At 38.1% G+C, this 21,852-nt stretch overlaps 1 protein-coding gene across 4 annotated transcripts in view; it reads left to right on the top strand.

The window, feature by feature from the left end:
- The first annotated feature begins 1,816 nt into the window (after positions 1 to 1,816).
- Positions 1,817 to 21,852, top strand: part of hdac7a (histone deacetylase 7a) — a 75,419-nt gene continuing 55,383 nt past the window's right edge. For 2 of the 4 annotated variants that reach the window (XM_044116392.1, XM_044116373.1), the window contains exon 1: positions 3,309 to 3,510. The gene's annotated coding sequence lies outside the window, so the exon portion shown is untranslated. Of the gene's footprint in view, positions 1,884 to 3,304; positions 3,511 to 21,852 lie in introns of those variants that run through there. The other 2 variants (XM_044116363.1, XM_044116344.1) reach the window with 2 other exon arrangements.

Genomic DNA, 21,852 nt, shown 5'->3' with positions numbered 1-21,852 from the left:
ACTTTTCCACAGAAATCAGCTGATTTTTATTGGTGGCTGAACTTCTACTCTCTACACAATTAGAAATAGAATCACTAATACTGACAGATTGTATTTGATTTCCCGGTGATAGTCAAGTATCTGACAGCATCAGACTGAGCGAGAATAATCATACACTACCTAAGGACTCATACATTCAAAAAATGCTAGCCAGTTCTTAAACAAACATCTTGTTCTTCTAACTTCTTGTTCACTCTGATACACATTCTCAAAGACACGCAAAGGGCGACCTCCAGGGCAGGAAATTGAATTAGTGGAGTGTATTACAGCTCCTTGTGAGTGTAATCAGTGCAGGCTGAGGATACAGGGCCATTGTAAGTCGCTGTGGTCAGAGCTTAGACAGCCAGTAACCACTGGGGCAAGCTTCCCTTATCAGTCGACATGGTTATAGCTGTGTTTGTGGGTGGATAGTACCGAGGTATGTGTGGAAGTCATGGTTGCACAGGGAATGTTTGTATTCATGCTTGAAATGGTGTTTGGGTGAGCCTGATGGTGACATAAGTATGGATAAAAATGTGCAAAACAGTTAAAAACTATTTTTGAAATGTTTTCCTACAGAGGCACAGAAATGTACTGAAGCCCATTGAGTCGATGCAATTGCGTATTTAATTATTTTCCTTGGAAAGGTTGGGTTTCTTGTGATAATAACAAAGAATTCTGAAATCACATTAAAATATGAGTTTTTCTTTTTCAGAGATAAGTCTAGTCAAACTACTCCCAATTAAACTGAAAATATCACATCAAGGAACAACAAACAACACGTTACAAATGCTTAAGTTCACATACCATTACGCAGTTCTAGTCCAACAGTTACATAGTCTTAGCATCCATTCATCCATACATCCATTTTCTTATGCCCTTGTCCCTAGTGCGGTAGCCATGGTTGCCGGTGCCTATCTCTAGCTAACCTATCTCTAGGTTCACCCTGGACAGGTTGCCAGTCTGTCACAGATAGTCTTAGCATTTCTTTAAAAATTTTGGACTTTTAATAACAAATTTCAAATGTTTTTTGGGAGGACAGACTGACATCCTGTCCAGGGTGAACCCTGCCTCTCACCCAGAACATTAGCTGGAGATGGAACAAGAACAAGGGTGGATGGATGAACTGTTAATACAAGAAACAACTTAAAGGCTTTTCAGAAATGAAAATTGGGAGCACATGTTTGAATTTATTGTTGATTTTCTCCACTATATAAAGGCTCAAATGTGTTTATAATTATGACTGGAAATTTGATAACTCATGGACATGGATGTAAAGCACAGCTGGGGAATTTTTCATAGGGTTAATGTCAGACTTATCCAGAAGCTTATTTTTTTGATGTTGCTTAATATTGGTGTCTAGTTGTCACAAAACAAACTGTGCCCACTTTAAGATAGTGTGGTCAAGGATCCTCAAGGTGAACAAAGCAAACTACATCAGCCAACAGTTCCAGAGTTTTCTGATGAATTTTATTTGGTTTTTAACTCTTTGTCAACCATCCGCTCTCCCTTGAGCTTCCAAAACACTGTTTCTAAAGCCAATTGGCAACACACCTGCACATAAGTGGACCAAGCCACAGTTAAACAGGTAAAAAAACTAAATCTAAACAGAAACAAGAAGAACATTATTAATCTAATTTACAAACTCATCAACATAATGAAATAGTCTGCAAAATAAACCCTATAATACAAGATAACTCCAAAGTTACTTTAACGAAAAAACAAATAAAGCAATACTATAAAGAACCCTTTAATTGGTAGAACCCAGCAAGGTAAGCAGTGACATCATTCAGACATTTAATCAGGAAACACTGGGCCGGCCACTCCCATACTCCTGACCTGCTGCAGATCTACAAGGGATAATGGTAAGTAAATAGAACACAAATACCATGAATATACTTTGAAACAAAATAAACAAGTTCAACCAATAATCTAGAAGTAGTAGCTTTAAACTAAACATATAAATAGATGGAAACTGCAACATAATGCTAACACAAACAAACTCGAGATAGTCAATGAAGCAAGGTTGCAAACTAATGTTTAAATTTAAGCATTATGATCAGAAAGTAAATGTATCAAAAATAAGAATAAGGGACAAGTGGTGAAGAAAAACTGAACCACTTTGTCACACCTGCGTTTTAAAAATCTCATCCATATTGTCTCCTTTTAAGCTACTTGAAAGGAATTCAGATATGATGTCCAGGAACATTATCATAACGTTAGCTTATCAAAAACTGGAAGATGATGGAATACTGTCACTGTCCACAGTGAAACAAGTTTGCCATAAACAGGGACTGAAAGTGTGCTAACCAAGGAAGAATTTCCTACTCAAACATTCAAATCTTCAAGTTGGATTGATGTTTGCATCTGCCCACATGGACAACCCAAACGCCCTTTTGTTTTTTGCCCAGATGAGACATGGAGTAAACTATTTGACCATGACAGAGGGTACTGTGAAGCATGGTAGTGGTGTAATCAGTGTTTTTTAAATGCAAATTCTGAACTGGTGCATTGGACAAATGTACTTTCATTTCAGTACTTGTGGATTTTTCTGTAGAATGTAACTCCTAATTATTTGCGGAAAAGGTACATTCTAAGTTTAAAATCCAGTCAAATAACCAAAATTATATCCTTCAACACTTTGAAAAAAAATATAGCTATCAGTTATCCATTGCGTGCTTCTGTGGGAATGCCTCGACGTTCCTATTACCAGCACTTTCATCTTCTGATTAACACTTAAACAGTTATATTTTTTTTCCAGAAATGGTATTTCAACATCCAGTGGTAACGACAGTGGGAATAAGAATAACCTCCTGGATGTTTCCAGTATCATTGTTGAGCACAGACTGCAAAGTCTGTTTTCCACAGCGGATGTCATTGTTTTTCGCTGTCTGTTAATTATTTTTGTGCTGGTATTTAGCCTCCTTCTGATATAGTGTTTCCTGCTATTGTCTTTTTCTACCAGGCTGGCTGTCTCTGGACTTGTGCCAGCCAGTCCCTCCTACCTTAACACACACAAACACACCCCCGCGCACGCACCCGCAACCACACGCACACAAACACACATTCATGAATGTGAACACAAATACTCCTGTTCTTTTTCTCTACCTCCTCTTGGCACATGAGAGAAAACACAAGAAGTCAGTGATACAGCAAACCAGCTTGATGTGTGCGTGTTTGTGCGAGGAAGGGAGGGAGGGAGGGAGAGAGAGAGTCCACCCGTCTTCTCAGAGGTTAATCTCTTTCTCTCTCTCTGTCTCTCTCTTTCTCTCGTTTACTCCGTGCCTCAGTCGCTCCCTCCCTCTTCGCCTTTTGTTGCGGCCCCTCACTTTCTCAACACTTGGCCAGAGGGAACTGATACTGCGCCTGGACCACTGTGAATGACTTGTTTGAGTGCCTTGTCTCCACTCCAGAGCTTTGTGGATTGAACCGTGCGTGAACATGACTGATGAGACTTCGTAGCACACTCCCCACGATGCGCAACGCAAACTGGTAAGGCAAGAAACTGGGAAATCTGTCATATTTGACGTTTGTGCCGCTATCTGGAGAAGAGCAAAAGATGCAAAGTACCTCTCTTTCCATCTCTCTCCCTTCTCTTCCTTTGCTTCGGCCGGTTGGAGTTACTCAAGTTACCGGCTTCCTCCTGTTGTTATGAGCCCTGTGGTTTGTGTGCAGCGCTCTTAGGGCGCTCCCACGCTCCCCCAAAGAGAAAGATAGATAGGAAAACAGCGACAAGCATTTCACAACTCCAAAAGAAGTGGGAGATGCACGCTTGGTTTTTAACCTCTGTGATGTCCTTATCCGTGCCAACGTACATTTAACATTTGTAAATGATGTTTGTCACTTTTTTGCATGCCTCTTTGGCTGTTTCTTTGTGTGTGTGTGTGTGTGTGTGTGTGTGGGTGTGTGTATTCTGGACACAACCTTCCTCTTTTCCTCCAAGGTGGTGGAGAGGCCGAGGTGGTGAGAAAATTGGAAACAGAGCCACCCACAGTGGAAGTGAGTCAGCCCAGCATTTAGTGGTGTGTTGACTTTGGAAATGGCAGAGATTGAGGTGGAGGGGGGGTCTATGCGTTTGAGGAATAAGGGGGGTAAAAATATATATATAGTTTCAGAAGAAAAGTGATCCATTAAGTGTGTATTTGTTCACATTTTTTGCTGAGTGGTCTCCAAACTCTTGAGTTGCAAGCGTCAAGCGAGGAAGAGATGGACAGAAGAAAGAGAAGGGAGGAGAAGTGGAAGCCAGGGGCTGTTTGTAAAGGGAGGGAGCAGCCTGTGTCCATCTGGGACAATCCCCAAGTGCTGAAAGCTTCCCCACCCTGATCCCAAACATCTCTTCCCCTCTCCTCCTCTGTCGATGCCTTCCTAGTTTACTCTCTTTTCATTCTTCATAATAAACTACACAATGATACATTTCCTTTGTTTCTGCAAAATGGATCCAGATTCCTGCAGTGCTTGTTTCAATTTCACCTCTGTGGTCACGCAGTCCTTCTTTCTCAACTCACTCTACTTTCTATCAACACAAAACAAATGTTCATCTCAGAGTGCAATGAAGACAAAAGAAATGTGAGTTTTTCTGTAAGCGTGAGCAGAAAAAAGCTTTAACATATCTTCAAATTTATGCAGATAGTTTTGAAGATCAGGCAGAGGTCTTGAATTTGACTTTAAAGCCATCAAAACATTGTCTGGATAAGGAAGGCCACTTGGTTGCATTGGGTTCACTAGCCGTACATCTGGTTGTTGATCACATGACTCATGATGTGAAGAGAGTGTTTCCATTGCAGTTTTGCAAATTACACAAATTTTGAAGTGGCCAAGAAACACCTCACCTTTTCAAGAGTTTTTCTACATAAAAGCTTGTTTTTTTCAAATTTATTTTTTAAATGTCAAATTGGATAATTTTAATGTTAGTGAAAAGCCACTATTTAGACTTTGGGCTAGCACACACCTGAATGCTCCAGGCCAGCAAACTGATGTAATAAGTCTGTTATAGAAGACTAATATAGGTGCTGAAGACCTGACTGCTACTTACCTTCCTAATCCCTCAACAAAAAACAACAAAAGTTTAGTTTTCACACTTGCGCCTGATGTGTGAATACCACGTTTTTGTTCCTTTGACGTCATATTTATGTTTTTTAAAAGACATGGCAAGAGATCATAGATTATTTTAACCAAATTTTGCAACAGCTCAAGTCTTCTGAAGTCCTATTGTTATGTAGGGAAGTGTTAATGATGTCAAGCTAATTAAAATTTAAAAAGAATGGCGTGCATTTTTTTATTGAGCCCCATGTACTCTGTTAAACACCCCCCCTCAAAATCCAATAATTTTACCACTTATTGTGTGTAATTGAATCTCTGTAGAGATCCAGCTTTTCTGTGAAGGCTTCTGAGGTTTGTTAGAGAATGTTAGAGAACAGAAAACATCACAAAGATCAGGGAACACAGCAGACAGGCCAGTTGTGGTGAAGTTAAAAGCAGGATTATGTCATAAATCCACAGGAAAACTATTAATTGTGCGCTTCCTCATGGAAAATTGGCAAGAAAAAAAATATTGTTAAAGAAAACGATGTGTCAGAAAACTAACAGTGCATTCTGACTGAACACACTGCTCCTACAGTGAAATGTGGCGGTGGCAGCAACATGCTGTGGGTTGCTTTTCTTTAGACAGACATGCTGTTGAGATTTGATAGAAAGTTGAATGGAGGTAAATAAAGAAAATGCTTTGAAGCATTCTGCAACCAGAGATGCAAAAGAATGCAGATAGAGAATTATGTTAGACATATTACTCTAACATGTAATGTTTACATGTTAGAGTGGTCTAATCAAAGTCCAATCTAGTAAATATATTTGATGCTTTTGTACTTTATTTTTGTTTTATCTTGGCCAGGATATAGTTAAAATAGATGAACCGTCACAATGGATTTCCTCCTTGAAGAAATAAAGATAATCTGTGGAAAAAGTTGAAAATTGATGTATAATTTGTCAGAGCTTAGGCTAAATTTCAAAGAAGAAATAGCAAACATGGGCTGCACATTGGTGCAGTTGGTAGAGCTGTTGCCTTGCAGCAAGAAGGTCCTGGGTTCGATTCCCGGCCCGGGGTCTTTCTGCATGGAGTTTGCATGTTCTCCCTGTGCATGGTGGGTTCTCTCCGGGTTCTCCGGCTTCCTCCCACAGTCCAACAACATGACTGTCAGGTTAATTGGTCTCTCTAGATTCTCCCTAGGTGTGAGTGTGTGTGCGTGTTTGTTTGTCTTGTATGTCTCTGTTTTGCCCTGCGTCAGACTGGTGACCTGTCCAGGGTGAACCCGCCTCTCGCCCGGAACGCAGCTGGAGTTGGGCACCAGCAACCCTCCCGACCCCATTAGGGACGAAGGGTGTTCAGAAAATGGATGGATGGATGGAAATAGCAAACATTTCACATTTTATAAAAATTAGATTAAAAAGGAAAAAATAAAACATATTTCCCTCCATTTTAAAATACACTCTACTTTATGTCGCTCTATCATTTAACATTCAAGTGAAAAGTTTTGGTGTAACGTTATTATGAAAAAAATTGAGGTTATACAAGACTTTTGAAAGGCATTTTTTTGTAAAAATAAACTAACAAGTAAATGAAGGGAACAAAAAGCAGCACCTACTTCTATAGATGTTTTTTTTATTTCTTTATTTCCAAACAAAAGTAGAGAAAAAGAACCCCAGACCTCTTCAGTCCCCTCTCATTGTCGAGCTTCCTTGACCTCCCTCTCAGCTCCTCTTCCTCCTCCTCCTCTTCCTCTTCTCTGCCTTCCTCCTTCCACTCAGCCTGTGTGTCCATAGCGATAAGGGGACATCAACGGTAGCACTTCCTCTTGCCACAGGAAGCAGGAAGTGTTGCTTTTCCACCACAGCCCCTCTGGATAAACGCTGCATTCCGTCCAGCTCACATGCGCACATCCATGCACATCCACGCACACCCACCAGCACCTCTGCACTGACAATGACTTCAGTATATCGTTGCTCCACTGAAAAGTTGTTTTTTTAATTTTTATGGGAAAGCACCTGGGAAGCAGAACACTTTATGCCTCTTTGACCTCTTGGTTTGGCTCTCAGGTCAGAGGATGATTGGCTAATTATTTCTCTAATCACGGAGTGTGTTTTGTTTGCGCCCACTTTGGCCACAGAGGCCAAGGGTGGCGCCATTGAGCTTAGAAAAATACAAACAACTGTTCAGTACTTATTTTCCAGTTTGCAGCTTGGATGAATTATCTGTGGAGCCAGAAAACAACAACTGGCATAGCAAATGATGGGATACATTATCTTAGTATTCATTTTTCTATATGTCTGGTCCAAAATTTGCTGACATTTTTCCTTACTAAGTTATTCCAAAATAATCTTTCCACTATATGACATCTGTGGTTGGAAAACAAGGATAATTATGATGTGAGCATAATATTTAGGGATTTTATTAGAATGGAATAAGGAAAGAATTCACAGGCAAGGGGTATAATCTTTTTTTGTGTGTGTGTTTCGTGTTTTTCTATTTTTCTGCTGTGTGGCTTATGAGGTCATTTATCAGACAGGAAAATAAATAAAAAATGGTCAAAATAAGTGAAAGTGGTGGATTTCCCTGCATTTACTGTGCCTTGTATAGCTGTCATGTTAAAATGAAAAACTGAAGTTTTTGGGATATGATGGACCAACACAGAGAAATACTTCATGGTGCGGTAGGCTGAAAGAAAATACATATTTTTTTAAACAAATCAAAATCAGTAAAAGTTTGCATTTGGCCCTCTTTCCTCTGATACTACTAAATAAAAATAAAAACGCTGTCTGACACTGTAATTTTTGGTTTAATGCAGAGTTCTGTGAAGGTCTTGCAATTTTATTAAAGTAAATAAACTGCATCATAAAAGCAAAATTCTAGAGCAAAGTTTAATATGTTTGGACTATGTGTAAAATAATAGTCATGCAAACAAAATGAGCAGCAATGTGCATTAATCCTACAATGCAAAAGCATAAAATCTTTCACAGTATTTTTGTATAGTTTCCAGTGTATCTTAGTACTTTTGAAATAAGACAAAAGTAACTTACAAATAACTCTTCAGTAGTATAGAAGCTCATTTTAGGTCAATCATTCCCTAATATTGATGAAATAGTTTTTTGGAAGTGAAATATTCTGCCAATGTAACAAGACCTTTTTCCAACATTATTAATTTTATTGTCTTGTTCCACTTATGTCTGTTAATTTTTCTTCAACAGTAAGGAATTACTGATGTACAACAAGCCCATGTATCTTGCTGAAAATCTACTTGTAAGTTAGTTTTGTCTTATTTCAAGTGCACAAAGAGAATTTCAATAGAAACTTGACCAAAAATACTTAGTAAGATTTTGTGTTTTTGCAGTTTAAAGATTTGCCCATAACATTACATCCGATAGGCTGAAGCTGCTTTCCAATCAGAGCCACTCTGTTTATTAAACCTAAGAGAAAACAAAGATGACAACAAAGGTTGCGAGGAGACTAAGAGATTTGAGGTGATTAGGAAATATTGAGCCTAAACTACGGTTGGGTCAGGAGTCAAGAAGGGTTGAGGGGTCAGGATAGGCCCAGCAGCTCAACTTAGAACAGGATATCCTGCGAGGAAAAGTCATCTGTCTCTCTTTCTCCCTCACACTCTCTAAAGTTTCCCACAGAGGGCACAGCAGCGAGGAGAAGTGTAAGCTTTCACTGAAAGCCCTGGAGAAAACCCAAGTTCATCATTCATCAGTGACAGATAGTAGACACAGATGTGCTGTTCTCCATCTCCTAATAAACTCGTAATGTGGAATAAAGACTTTTTATAGTGTGTAATTTAAGCACTAAGATGTTTTATGCTGTTACCATCCACATGTATCATCAGCAGCCAAGTCAAATTTCCCTGCTAGTTTATCTTCCTGCATCTTATCTTAGCCAGACAGGCTGTGTGTGAAGATTATGAATTATCCCTGTTTTATTAGAATCATAGTCAAACATAACTTTGATATTATCTGGCTGAGAGCTAAGAAAACAGTTGAGTTGAAAAATGATCCCAGAACTTCTATGTTTTTTTCAGTTTTTTTTTATCTGGCTGCTTCAGATTTCTGAACAGGAATGGGACTCCGCCCAATGCTATCAGTTGCTGAAGTTGTGCAGATCTGTTGTTTTTCCAAAGATCCAATCACAACAAAGTTTATTGATCTCTTTCAGCACCAAATAATCGCAGAGCTACAGTAAACGGTGGAAGACTTTTTTTTTTTAGCAACAATTAGCAAACATCTGGTGGAACTACAAATTTGCTGAAGTAATAATATGAGCTGCTTCACATTGCAAGGCAGGTAAAAACTTTGTTAAAGGGTTAATAGAGGAGCCATGTTATGATGACTTCCTGAAGGCGGAGCTTCAGAAAGAGCAGGAGTTTTTAAAGAGAGAAAGGCCCAATTTCAAGTCATTAAATAACAAAGTAAGATTTCTTTTAAGCCATATTTGACCTATATAACATTTTTTGCAAAGTTACTTGATAGTGGTATAAAACGGCTCAGTGTGCTTGGAAAATACATTATACTGCACCTTTAAAAAAATCTGAACTACATTTAAATCAATGATATCCACTGGGCGTGCTGTGGTGGCATAGAGGATAGTGCAACCCACATTTGGAGGCCTTGAGTCCTCGATGCAGGTTCGATTCCTGGACCCGGCAGACATTTGCCGCATGTCTTCTCCCCTCTCCTTCCCCCTTTCCTGTCAGCCTACTGTCATATAAGGGACACTAGAGCCCACAAAAAGAGCCCCTGGTGGGAAAAAAAACCCCAATGATATCAACTGAATCACACTCATTCATTTGTTTTCACAAGATGAACTCTTACAACAACAGTTAAGTATTTATGGATGGCATCATGCATTAATTAGCATATGAATTACATCTTCTCGTCTCTTTGATTAAATAAAGTGTGCTTAAAGACTCCATCAAAGTTCCTATTAGCCTATTTTTCTGTTTAAGTTGCCAGAAATTCACATTCACCCTTATGATGATTGAAAAGTGGCCAGTTGAGGCTTTTAAAGCACTACAGGGTGAACCTCTGCAGATAACATCCTCAAAGACAACGTCTCTGATGTTATCTGGGCTTAGTCAGATAGAAAATCCAGAAGCGACATGATGTTTTACTGTAATTCAGGACAAAACCGTTTGGTGAATCAGGAGGAACTAGTCAGCGTTTTTATGAACACGACCAGCTGGTGTGTACAGACTTTGCTTGGTTCTTTGTATCTCTCACTTCCAGCGTCATTCACAAAATTCCAATCTGTGTTTCACACAAACACCAACCGATGTGTGAAACAGAATTTCCCAACAGAGGAATTTTAAGACATCTGTTAACAGGAAAAAGCTGATGGGACTCATTCAAACCGTCTCCCTGCACTGTGATCAGTTCAGTTCAGTTTGTTGTCAGTTCAGTGTGAACTTCATTTGCTTATGAACTGGGTTTAGCACCATCCTTGTTTTGACACCAGAACTGCTTTGATGGAAAACCCCTACTTATGTCACTGCATATTCATTAGCATAGTGTGTGAAATTGTCTCAGCCGAGACATTACCAATAGACCATGTCTAAAAATATCTTATCATTTATGAAATCAAAACTTATGCAGCAGTACATTTGCACTCTAAATGAAACATAAAACAGTATTTTTTTTTGGGACATACTCCAAAATAAAACTTTTATGGTAATACACAGACATTTCAACCTGAAGTAGTTGCTTTTATTTGAAACAGAATCGCAATATATAAAAAAAGATCATTTTAAAATTTTAATTAAAAATTTTTTAATTAAATTAATTTTGTTTTTATTTTTTTTTTAAACTTAATTTTTAATTCTTTAACATTAACTTTCATCATTTCAACACCCTCCTGTTGAAAAGATGTTATGTTTTTGTAATACAGAAAAAAATGATCATGTAAAAAACAAATTTCCACAAATATTGTTGAAATGCATTTCCACTGAAGTAGGGGTGCTGTGATGGTGTAGGGGTTAAGCACAACCCACATATGGAGGCCTTAGTCCTTGACGTGGTCGTCACAGGTTCAATTCCCGGCCTGGTGACCTTTGCCCCATGTCTTCCCCCTCTCTCACTTTCCTGTCAATTCACTATCAAATAAAGACCACTAATGCCAATAAAACCTTAAAATATTTCACCTGAACTAAATAAACCCTAGTCTGCTAAAAGGGATTAAAAACCTTTTATTTTAATCTAACAAGACATTTTCCCAAGGTATAAATGAAATAATCTGCCAACAGAACTATTACTTTTTCATCAATATAAAGGAAATATTTTCTTTATATCTTGATTAAATGTGATGTGCAATTTTTTTTTTCTCCGTATTTCAACTTTATTAAGATATTTACACTACTGACTAGACCTAAAATACTTGGTCAGATTTTGTGTTTTTGCAGTATAAATAAGTTTTAAACCCTTTCCGATAAACCTCAGGAGAAGTTCAACATTTCCCCCCATGGTGTTCTGCTCAAATTTGAACAAAGGCTGCAATTGGGTTTGTTTAAATGACTCCCTGACGGATGACAGGTTGCAAAAACTGCATTGTAAACACTTTACTTGTGAGTCCATGTGACTTTGTGTTGCTTCACTTGCAGCCTAATTAGGCTTCCCGAATCCAAACAAAGTCACAACTTTGTCACCAAGAAACAACAAACCCCTAGAATTGGACGGTACTGTGGAAAAGTAGCGCGCCAGTACCCTCCAACTATCTCCACATTGTCAAACACATTTTGGTAAAGCATTATCAGTTTTATTGTGTCAACTGAACATGCTTCCAACGAATATTTTTCCCCTTCAGTGAGACGATGAATTTCCCCTGGTGCAACGGTTCTGGCTGAATATTCGTTAGTCTCTCCATCATTTAGTCATGTCTGCTGTTCTCACATTTATGTGCTCGTCGGTAAGGTAATATTTTCCGTAGAGGAACATTAACTTATCTCTTTTTTTTTCTTTCCTACTGTTGGGTTTTATCATGACAAAGGTGAAAACAAAATTAGACAGAGTGCAGGACTGAAAATGAGAGAAGAGGAATGAGTTTAGAGCTATTTTTAGGCCTGTCTGGGTGTTTCCTAGTCATACGCTCACGCTTCTCAGGGTTGTTGTTGTTCAGATCGGTGGGTGTTATAAGGATGACTTTTGATGTGATTAGAATATTGAGAGTTTCTCTCTGCATGGGTGTCTGCTGCCGAGATATATCCGGGATTTTCTTGTGGTTGCCATGGCTTCATGCTTTGTTTTGGCCAACTTAAAAGCTCTAAATATCCTGAGGGTGTAAAAGATCTGCAGCCTTTCATTACACACTCGTTTTTCTCTGCTGTGGACATTGAGCCTGGGTTCACTCACAGTTTAACAGTTTGTTTTTTTTAACAGGTTCAAATTAGCTTAAAATGAACAATACTTTGAAATAAAAAATTTAGCAGTTTCAAATTTATCATCACCATAATTCTCTTTTGAGATTAACAATTTAGGTGGTTTTTGATTTAAAAATGTAAAAGAGGTAAACATTTCTTTCTCTGAACTTGTGAGCGTTGTTAAGAGGTGATGATATGGTTGTAAAGTTGTGGAAAATGTCTGTCAGCGACTTGCTGTTTTTCTGTGCACGTGTCATCGGGGCCCTCTGTGGGGCTAATCTCTTCAAAGTCACACACCATAGGAACAGCTTGAACACACTAAAGAATGTGCAGCCTTTTTAGGAACATGTCCATTTTTAATTACTCTTTAAATATTTGTTTGGTCATTGATTTAAAGATCTGCACAGAATCAAAAATGTGACTGAATCCTCTATTGGCTTCTGATTCTTGTAGCTTTCAGTTGAAATGCTGATTTATCTGACAGCATTCACAAGCAAAAACAAAAAACACTTTGATGGGGAAAAAACTGAATTTTTCAAAAAGTGCTATGAGGTTCTCATTTCATACATTCATGATTCATGGAAAGACGAAAAAAATTTTGATCAATTATTAATCATCTCTGTTTTTGACTTCCAGCTTATCTGACTACTGATTGTAAATTACCATTTGTGTGCAACCAAGAGTTTTTACATTTATGATCTTCACTCTAATCCTTTTATCTACCAGGTACAAAATGTTATTTATTTATTGGTGCAATACTGCAGTACAATACAATGCAATACTATCTTATTTATAAATCTCTTTAAAGTTACAGTATGTAACATTTGCAAAAATATAATTTTTCTACATTAATTACAACTGCCATTATGTTGTGCAGTATATTTTGAGACAGTGTGTTAAAAAATGGATCTCCTCCAACTCCTCCTTGTGCTGCTTTTGCTTTGTGAAAAACTGTCCCCATCATGATGGGGACAGTTTTAATAAAACATGTAAAATACATTTTTTAAAGGTTACATGAAGCAGCTTTAAAAGGGCTAGCAGTCACACTCTGCAGTTGAACAGTGTTGAAGAGTTTGAACTTTTCTTCATTTGACCTGTTGATCAAGTGAAACTGTCAGATTTTGATCTCTGGGTTGAACATCTCAAGTTGCGCCGACATGAACTCGTTTACAGTAGCATGTGCTGCAGGACAGGCTATGGCAACTTCAACAACCAGCTTCAAACATGTGTTGCTTTGCACTATGAGGCTGCTGTTTAGGCTGATGTCTAAATCAGTGTTGTTGCTACAAATCTTATGCTTTTACAGAAATTATACGCTTGATGGCAGGATAATGCCTGAAATTTTAAATCCCTTCGCTACAGAGTTTTATTTTGTGGCTTCAGCACATTTTCAGGGAGATTGGACCTGTGATGTGTAAACGTGTAATCTTCCTTAATGGCAGTATTATGCACACTTGTTACTTTAAGCAGACCTGTAGCCTCTGCAGCTTTCATCAGCTAGCTGAGGCAGACCTAAAATAAGGAGGAAAAAAATCTTCTCTTTTTTGAAAGTGAAAAATTTTCCAGTGCTGACATTACCAGAAACTAACTACACTGCAAAACGCAGAGTGATACCAAGTATTTTTGTCTAGTTTCTAGTACACTTGAAATAAGATTAAACTAATTTACAAGTAACTGTCCAGCAAGTAGAAACTTGTTTTAAGTCAAACCTTAATATTGATTAAAAAGTACAAGTTCCATTGGCAGATTTAGTTTATGGAAATAATGTTTTGTTAAAAGTGAAATAATCTACCAGATTTTTACCAATATTTAGGAATTGTTTACTAAAAAGAACCGCCTATCTTATTGAAAAGTTATTTGTAAATTAGCTTGGTCTTATTTCAAGTGCACAAAGGTATTTGCACTAGACACTAGACAAAAATTTCATGGCAAGATTTTGTGTTTTGCAGCGTAACACACACCCTGATCCCGTCTTTCAGGCAGACTCAAATATGTAAACACACACGTGTACGTGGATGTCCATCAGCACAGAAAATACAAACATGCAGAGATTACACGTTTTTCCTCTTTCCAAATATTTTCCAGGCTTATTATTTTTATCTTCTTTGCTCTTGTGTTTACTTAACCCAGCACAGATAAGAAACCTCTTCCTCGTTTCTATCTCTCTCTCCCTGACTTCATCATGTCGTCTTCCTCTGGATTCCCCAGCTCCTTCCCTTCTTCCTTTCCTCTCTCCACTTTTCTTGTTCCTGCTCTCCTCCCTAGCTGCTCCCCCTCTCATCTGCTCTTTCCTCTCTCTCTTTTTCTCATGCAGCATTCTTTGCATTCCTTCTGGCTTCTTAAGGGGAAGGACCCCGCTGGCAGACCAAGGCCAAACATTATTACAGTTCTCTCCCCCCATCTGATCCCTCATCTTCTTTTCCTCTGTGACCTTTCGTTCTCTTGGATTTGTATTAATTCAGTTTTTCCAGATATTTGCTTCAGGAAAGTACGAGCTGTTCACCAAAACTTCTGTCTTCCCTACTTACAAGAAATTAGGGGTCTTATCATTCAACATTACATAAAAAGAGGCTCATTCATGTTTACTCAAGTAAAAAATGAAACCTGACCTCGCAATGTCTTATGTTGGCATATGAATGTGAGACAGAGTAAAGTCTCAGCTTTCCAGTTTTCTACAGACTTCTTGTTGTCAGTTGTTGTGTAGAAGCTGAAGCACGTCTCTGCAGGTGGGAGGCAACTTTGTAGCACACAGTTGACCACATCCTGCCCAATATAGTACCGAAAAAAAGCACTGCATACGTCAGACTGGCTGTTTTTAACTGTATCACTTCATTTTAATTTACATCTGAAGGATGACTGATCAGGTTTCTAACACTGCAGTTTTTCTTTACACACCCTCGTTCCATATTTGGCAACATTGCAACCATGTATTTATGTTATTGATGTGAATTATAGATTGTAAGCAGTGCTTTACTGTAAAGAGGATGGAAAATAATTCAATGCGTTCCCCACATTTATTCTTTCAAATGTCCTTTTATTAATTCTTAGAAATAGGTACGGTACAAAACCATAGCTATCTTTTTTTTTTTTCTTTTGCAGACTTTAACCCACAAATAAGTTTCCAGACAACAGACATACACAGAAACACACACACACACACACTTAACTAAAATGAGGTAAAATACATTTGCACAAGTTCCACAAAATTAAAGTAAAAATGAAATTTGGAACTTGTGGCGTATGTTTTTAGTCATTTTTACCTTGAAGATCTCTTCCCTTTGTTTAGCTCCATCTGTCTTCACATCATGTATGACCAGGTTTCCCATCCCACAGCATTATAGAATAGAATAGAATATACTTTATTGATTTCTGAGGGGAAATTGGTTATTCATTGACAAGCTACTCCCTCTGAGGTATTAAATATCAATAATGCAAATATAGCCGAATGAGACAATGTTCATAAAATATATAAACACCTTAGAGTGATGAGAGAGTTCAAAATGACTAACCATATGTAAATAAATAAATAAATAAATAAATAAATATCAAGCATGCACATGCAAAGATATTAATCAATAAATAATCTATAAATGAGTGCAGAAAAATGTTGAATTAATTAGCTCAGACCTGGGAATTGTAAAGCCTAATGGCTACAGGCAGAAATTGTTTTCTGTGGTGCACTTTGATAAAATGAGTCTCTGGCTGAAGGTGCTCCTGTAACCGGCCAACACATCATGGAGTGGATGAGACTCGTTGTCCAAGACGGCCAGCATCTTGGACAGGATCCTTCCCTCTGACACCACTGTCAGAGTCCAGATCCCCTTCACCAACGTTGCTGGCCTTCCGGATCAGTTTGTTCAGTCTGCTGGTGTCCTCCACCTTCAGCCTGCTGCACCAGCACACCATAGCATACAGGATGGCATTGGCAGCCACAGACTTATAGAGCATTCTGATCAAAGTGGCAAATGTTGAAGGACCTCAGCCGCCTCAGAAAACAGAGGCAACTTTTGCCCTTCCAGTACACAGCGTCAGTATTCTTAACCCAGTCAAGCTTTTTGTCAATGTGGAAACCCAGATATTTATAGTTCTACACAATGTCCACACTGACCCCCTGGATGGTAACAGGGGTCGCCGGCATCCTGGTCCTCTTCCTCAGATTCACCACCAGTTCCTTGGTCTGTGTCACATTGAGCTGCAGGTGGTTCAGCCCACACCATGTGACAATGTTGTCCTGTACTCAGTCTTATCCCCCTCACTGATACAACCAACCACAGCTGAGTCGTCTGAGAACTTCTGGAGATGACAGGTGCAATAGCTGAAGTTGGATGTATAGAATGTGAATGGAGAGAGGACAGTCCCTTGTGTAGCTCCTGTATTGCTGACAACACTGTCTGATACACAGACAATGGTCTGTTCAGTGTGATGTAAATTGTTAAGTTTTCCAACACACATAATGACTTGCATATACTTCAAAAAGTTCCATAAAGGTCAGGTATGTGGAGCACATGACTAATAGTTGCCTCTCACTCCTCCAGACTTACTTGCTTCTTGCTGATATGTTTAATGTTCCCCTGTCCGGCCTGTCGGGTTATTTGGACAGCCAAACAAACATGCTAGTCTCATGCTAGCAGGACTAATGGCTCGTGGTCTTTTACCAAAGACAAAATAGAAATGATAAAACCACTAAAATCTGATGCCACTCCATTTTTGGTGACATTTCATGAAGGAGATTGTTGCATGGAGTCTTCAGAGGTGTTCATGTTTCCTTCAGACATTCTTGGTGTAGCACCACCACAGGCGAGGAGGAGAAACCGTTTGCTTTTTACTAGTTTGGTTGGTTTGACACAATGCAGCATGAATGCGAACCGCAGGAGCTGAAAATGTAACAAATGCTGTAATTTTGGTCCCCAATGGAACAGAGTCTACTGGACCATTAAATGTTAAATCACCTTAAATTACACAAAAGATGAACCTATAAAGATATTTTGTTACACAGGCATATCAGAGTATGGGTTCAAAATACAACATTTATTTCAAACCCATTCAGTTTATTTACAAGCAAAAAGAAAATTATGTCTTTCTTTCCAAATCACTTCTTACTGGTAGTGATGCTGGTTTATGACAAAAGGAATTCCAAAAAGACTCATAGAGTTTATGAAGCAAAGTGTGAAAAATCTTATAGTGGGACTTTATTGACAGTAATCAGACATGGAGTGGGCTCAGACAGAAGGTGGGAGAAAACCTGCAGTGAAGATGGTATGGTTGGAAACCAAACCCCAGACCAGTTTCTAAGAACTTTGTAAAAACCACCAGGTTTCTGCATTATTTTTTGCCAGGAAATCATTTACCAGTTTTTGTAGTTTGTTTACTGAAATAAACCACTAACTGTCCTGTATGTCAGTCTTTTTGTGCAAGAAATAACCTTTTCTAGATGTTGTTCATGGAAAATAGCAACTGACCAGTGCTGGATGGTGTGTGTGTGTGTGTGCGTGTGTAGGTGTGCGTGTGTGCGTGTGTGTGTGTGTGAGAGAGAGTGTATGGATGTATTCCTCGCTCCCTGTAGGCGGATGCCTGCTGTGCTGCTTTTCTGTCACCCTGTGGTTTTTGTTATTTTTGGCTTCAAACCGGATGTGATTCAGACTGCATGGTAGATTGTGTAATTCAATGGACTAACCACATACACACATGTGTGCGCACGCCCACGCCTACACACCATAAACATATATTGGTGCACACGCAAACAGATAAAACACACACACATACACACACACAGAGAGAGAGAGAGAGGACTCTCTCTCATACACTGTTGCATAGCTTTGTACACCCCCACACACTCACACACGCAGAGGCACACTGAGGGTTTCTGGGAATGGCCTTGGGTCCCCCCCTCACCCCCTGCTTGATGAGGCACCCCGAGCGGACGGTGCAGCAGCACCAGCATAAGACAGACACACGCTTCTTGGTTTCAGTATTGGTCTGAAGCATCACTTGATGACCTGGCTGACGCGAAGATCGGAAAAAAGGATAAAACGCATGCAGATGCTAGCACTCTGTGGAAACTCGCGGACGGTTAAAAGTGGGGAAAAACATTCACAAGTGCTAGTGAAACTCTTATAAAAGGTCAGATTCTCATCCATCAAAATGAAGAAGAAAAAACACGTACCTCAAGGACAAAACACAAAAGGATGCAAGATTAAATGTGAAGAGAATTTCTAAAATATTTTTACACTTATTTTGCATCTGCAATGCGGTTGCCATTAATCCTGTTTAATTAAAACAAAGTTTTTATTTTGCTTATTTCCTGTTGAGTGATGTGTTCTAAATTTCATAAAATTTCCTAGATTCACATTTAAGCAAAACATTTTACAGGATCTTGCTGACCACATTTCAGTGTGTTTACTCGCTCATTGTCCGTAACTGCTGCGTACAAAACTGCCGTCTGATTCTTGGAAGACCGAGACGGTACATAGGCATTGAGTCAAATTGTTTGCCGCAGCCTGTGCATGGTGACTGTGAGTGTGTGTGCTTGAGTGTGTTAGCGCTGACAGGATGCTCCACTTCCTCAAGCAGGGGCCACCAAGCTTGCTCTGCGGGGGCGTCTGACAGCGGCAAGTACAGATTTGTTCTGAGCACAGAATTAACGACGTTTGCTGTTGTCAAACTGCCAGACCAATCCAAGTCCATTCACACGCACGGCATCCAGCCTGTCACTGTTACGAACCAAACAGTACCAGATTGAGAGTGCCGTTTTTATTCAGACTGCAGAGAGAATAACTGTTAACTGCAATCAAGTTTAAGAGATATAACTTTGCTGCAAAGCAACTTACCGCATCAACCTGCAAAAAAACTCAGAGGTTGGTATTCAAAGTGTAATAAAACCTAAAACTTGCCTCTATTGTACAAACATTCTCCCAATAATATAAAATCTGTTTAAGGATTAGTTGGTGAATACCGTATAAGTCACATGACCACTAATCTCTTCTTGGATTCCACCTAAATCAGAGCTCTTGAACTCCAATCCCAGGGTCCAGTGTCCATTAGCTTTCACATGTATCCTGTTCAAACCCCTCAAATGAATGAAATGCTTCCTCAGCATGTAGTTAAGTAATATAGTCTTTGCTAATAACCAAATATCTGTTTCAGGCTGGTTGCAGCTGAGTTAAGTTACTCTGCTGGAGTAATTTGGAGAGTTACTCTGCTGGAGTAACTTAACTTGAACTATTTAAAAAAAAATAAAGAATTGGCTCATACAGCCATGATTAAGGAGATGGATGGTGCATGGTGGTGCCCAAGACATGGTATTCGCAGGAAGATGCAATTTTATATTTTGTAGATTTGTTCTGAAGAAGTATGTTTTTTTGGTGGGTTTTTTTTAGAACAAAAAAACATACTTATAAAGAAGTATGTTTTTTTCGGGCACCCAAGTAAACCACACAGTGCCCAAGTAAACATCCCTGGGGAATGCAACTATAATTATGACATTCATTATTCCTGTTTTTGATCAGTAAACTGTACAAAAAAGAAAAAAAAATGCTAGGACATATAGTCCTGCTTATACTGTAGTTACATTGTCAACTAATTTTAATCTTATCATCATTATTATTATTATTATTATTATTATTATTATTATTATTATTATTATTATTATTATTATTATTATTGTTAAACTAGCAAATCTTTATTGTCATTCGCTTTCAAGACAAGTCATTATATTATTGGCTTTAATACATTTCCAGAGACCCAACTTATGACGTTATTTCTTTTTCAGTACTGATTCCTACAAACCTTCATCATGTTTTTCTCTACAGATCATCCGTCCAACACAGTTACGGTACTCTGGTGGGTTTAGTTTCACCACAGCCCTGTATTAACTTCAGTACTGCACAGATTACGCTTTAATCTGACCACATGAGCAAATTAGGTGCAATTTTAACCCTAAACAATGTAATGCTGCGTGTTTTGTTTAGTTCTGAGAAATGATGGATCCATAATAGGGAAAAGAAAAAGGTTGTTAGGTTGTCTTTGGGCAAGCAGCATTTTGGTGTGTGAATGAATGAATATGGCACAAATGAATGCACAAGTGCTCAGTATAAAATATGACTATAGAATACACAAGTTCAGTCCTCTTGTAGTTTGGAAGACTTTTTTGCTTCACCTTTCTGAATCTGCTATTGGTGACGATTCAGTAAAAATAATTGGAACTCAGTCATAAACATAAACTAAATATTCTGATGGGATATGAGCAGGAGTGAAAAGATCATGGCTTTACAGTACATAGTCAAACATGTATCAGATTATGTAATTTGACTAATATTTAAAACAAACAACAATTATACCCACAGCTGCTGAAGTATAGTGTAACATTGATCATTTCAGTTATAGTAATCAATGTTTTATTTTCCTTTGTATATTTTTTGATGCACAGATTTGAAAAAACAAATTCATTCAATTTATTAACATCAAAATATTATTCAATCGTATCCAATTATACAGTGAAATTCATGCAGCCCACACCAAGATATAAAGTCACGTTACATAAAAAAGAAAAACAATAATAAAGCAATATTTAATTGCTCTGTTATATGTATATATGTTGTACCATTAAAAATAAATTGCAATTCATTAAAATTGACCGTCTTCTATAATTTAAAAATGAAGTTACAATATTGAGCATGAGTATCCGGTGCATTCTTTCTCATCTTCTATAATAATCTACAATTTTGACCCATTTCTGATTAAAGCTCTCGGCTACAGTCATCACTGGCAGGAAGTCAGAAATATTAAAGGAAGCCAAATGAGGTTAAATGTGTGGTAAGTTTCCTGAGAAGTTATTTGCAGACCTTTATGGGTCTCTTTTGCAGATAATTGTTTTTTTAACTAATGCATCTTTAGAGATCATAAAGGCTTGTTCAGTTTTTTGTTTGTACTTTCTGACAATTATATAGACAAAACAAATAAATTCACTTAATAACAAACTTTGCAGTAATATGTCAGCAAACAGTACATTGTAGTGTAAACACTTTTATATCTGAGGCATAATCAGAGAAAAATATCTTTCTATCTTTTTATCTAATATACAAAACATGTTTTTAAAGTTTAATTACTTTTGTATTTTTGTATTAAATATGCTTTCCAACATTCTGTCTCTTTTTGAGCTTTGGTTTAGAAATTTGGAGAGTTGACGTATTTTAAAATACAAAATTTTAATGGAGCAAAAAGTAACTTCGTTCTAATATCAAATCAGCCAAAAAATATTCAAAGACTAATTAGATTTAGGGTAATAAAGGGTATTAGTTTGAATTTACCTGTATTAATATATTAGGGTGAACCATTGCATAAGTTTTGACATGAATCTGATAGAAAATCGGTGGAAGGAGCAAAACATTAGGGTGATGGCAAGGAGATCTTTTAACCAGAACGTTCATCACCAAACATTTAT

The sequence above is a fragment of the Gambusia affinis genome, linkage group LG01 (genome assembly GCF_019740435.1).
Source record: "Gambusia affinis linkage group LG01, SWU_Gaff_1.0, whole genome shotgun sequence".
NCBI lineage: Eukaryota > Metazoa > Chordata > Actinopteri > Cyprinodontiformes > Poeciliidae > Gambusia > Gambusia affinis.
The sequence above is the reverse complement of the archived record's forward strand: the minus strand, read 5'-3'. Positions and strand labels throughout refer to the sequence as shown.